The sequence below is a fragment of the Symphalangus syndactylus genome, chromosome 1, assembly GCF_028878055.3.
Source record: "Symphalangus syndactylus isolate Jambi chromosome 1, NHGRI_mSymSyn1-v2.1_pri, whole genome shotgun sequence".
In the NCBI taxonomy this organism is placed as follows: Eukaryota; Metazoa; Chordata; class Mammalia; order Primates; family Hylobatidae; genus Symphalangus; species Symphalangus syndactylus.
The window spans coordinates 153,207,501-153,210,416 of record NC_072423.2 but is presented as its reverse complement, the minus strand read 5'-3'; the positions used below and the strand labels follow the sequence as shown (position 1 = coordinate 153,210,416).

At 38.4% G+C, this 2,916-nt stretch overlaps 1 pseudogene; it reads right to left on the bottom strand.

The window, feature by feature from the left end:
- Nucleotides 1-1,417: 1,417 nt before the first annotated feature.
- LOC134736642 (large ribosomal subunit protein uL23-like) lies at nt 1,418-2,319 on the bottom strand (annotated as a pseudogene).
- Nucleotides 2,320-2,916: the final 597 nt, after the last annotated feature.

The window sequence follows — 2,916 nt, the reverse complement described above, 5'->3', positions numbered from 1 at the left end:
GTGAATGAAAGGACTTGTTGGATACCACCCTGGGCTAGGATATCTGTCATTCTCATTATACAACAAACATGTTTATATATCAAATGCAAATACTAGGTGTAGATATTTTCATTTGTGTGATCGTGGAATTTGCCAACATTCATATGTTAAACAGTGACTCCACTGGCCAGTGATGTAGTGAAATGAAGGCACTGGATGGAGCAGTTGCGCTGCTGCGTCTTGGAGGGATAGGATGGCAAGTGTGTTGCTCTGGTGAGACCTCAGTTTCTTCCTGGAGTTGGCAGCTGAGCTAGGCCTTCACCTGGGATGCCAGGTGTTTTGGTGTCAGGGACTGAGGGAATGCTCTTGGTAGGGGTTGCTCGATGCTTTCACATTTTCACAGGTTCCCAGGTTTGTCTCTACGCACACAACCAGCAGTTTGGTTTCTGTCATAGAGAGAAAGGACTTGTGAGCCAGTGGTACCCCTGGTTGTACTCTACAGCCATGACTCCACCCCTCCCCAAAACCATCTCCACTGCACCTTCTGGGTGGTCCGCTCAGGACCTTGGAGAGATGACCGGCTTTGAACAAAGGCTCAGGATTCAGGCTTGAAAACAGCTTTGCTGGAAAGCAGCAGCACTCTCACTGGGGCAAAACCTCCACGGGCCCATCTTTCCAGTTGTGGCATCACCATCACTCTTGACTTCTGTAAGCTTTTCTTAAGATCTGACCCTCAGAAGCAGACAAATAAAAGCAAACATTTATTTCTTGTGCCATATACTTTTTCCTGATAATATACATATATGTATATACAATAATATATACTATATAATATTATATATACATATAATAATATATACTATATAATAATATATAATTATATATACATATAATAATATATAATTATATATACATATAATAATATATAATTATATATACATATAATAATATATAATTATATATACATATAATAATATATAATTATATATACATATAATAATATATAATTATATATACATATAATAATATAATTATATATACATATAATAATATATAATTATATGTACATATAATAATATATATTTATATATATATATAATTATATATATATAATTATAATATATAATTATATATACATATAATAATATATATTATTATATGTACATATAATAATACATATAATATAATAATATATATTATAGATATAATGATATTTATTATATATAATAGATATAATAATATCTATAATATATATAATAGATATAATATGTTATATAATATATAATAGATATTATATTATATATGTATATATAATATATAATGTATTATATATGTGTATATATAATATATAATATATATATACATATGTGTATATATAATATATAATATATATATACATATGTGTATATATATTTAGAATTGGCCAGCTGGACTCAGTTTAGATGATCTCAATTTTTTTGGCAACAGCCAAAGCATTGTAATCAGGATCCAGTCGAACACATGCCTTCTTCTCTCCATCAGGCCGAATCAGGGAGTTGATCTTGGCCACATCCATGTCATAGAGCTTCTTCAGAGCCTGTTTGATCTGATGCTTGTTGGCTTTAACATCTACAATGAACACAAGTGTGTTGTTGTCTTCTGTCTTCTTCACGGCCGACTCAGCGGTGAGTGGCAACTTGATAATAGCATAGTGGTCAAGCTTGTTCTCCTGGGGTCGCTCTCCCGAGGATATGTGGGCGCTTGTTCTCTATGGGGCGCTCTCTCGAGGATATTTGGGCATTTGTTCTCCTGGGGGCGCTCTCCCGAGGATATTTGGGCACCTGTTCTCCTGGGGGTGCTCTCCCGAGGATATTTGGGTGCTTGTTCTCCTGGGGGCGCTCTCCCGAGGATATTTGGGCGTTTGTTCTCCATGGGGCGCTCTCCCGAGGATATTTGGGCACTTGTTCTCCATGGGGCGCTCTCCCGAGGATATTTGGGTGCTTGTTCTCTGGGGGGTGCTCTCCTGAGGATATGTGGGCGCTTGTTCTCCTGGGGGCTCTCTCCCGAGGATATTGGGCACTTGTTCTCCATGGGGCACTCTCCCGAGGATATTTGGGTGCTTGTTCTCTGGGGGGTGCTCTCCTGAGGTTATTTGGGCGCTTGTTCTCCTGGGGGCTCTCTCCAGAGGGTATTTGGGCTGCCTCCGGAGTCGCAGTGTTACTGGAAAGTGGGTGACATGCGGATATTCTTTTTTTTGTGGCTGTGGACGCCTTTCAGCACTACCTTCTTGGCCTTCAAAGCCTTCACTTTGGCTTCCGCTTTAGGAGGGGCAGGAGCTTCCTTCTTTGCTTTTCGCGCCATCTTGTGAAAAGGCTACTTTTTTTTTTTAATTATGGAAATATCTATATAACATAAAATTGACCATCATAACCATTTTTAAGTGTGCAGTTCTGTTGCACTAACTATATTTGTATTGTTATGCAACCACCACCACTATCCATCTCTAGATATTTTAAAATCTCTCCCAGCGGAAACTCTGTACCCATGAAACACCAATTCTCCATTTCCCTGGTAACCCCCATTCTGCTTTCCATCTGTATGAATTCAGCTACTCTAGGTACCTCATATGAGTGGAATCATACAGTATTTGTCCTTTTGTGACTGGACTTATATCACCTAGCCTAATGTTTTCAAGGTTCATTCATGGAGTAGCACGTGTCAGAATGTCCTTCCTTTCTAAGGCTGAATAATGTTCCATTGCCTGTGGGCGACCCATTCTGTTCATCCATTCTGCAGTCTATGGATACTTGGGTTGCTTCCACCCTCTGGCCATTGCAAATAATGTTGCTGTAGACATGAATGTACAAATATCTGTTTGTATCTCTGCTTTCACTTATTTTGGGTATGGATATGGTTTGGCTGTGCGTCCCCACACAAATCTCATGTTGAATTGTAATC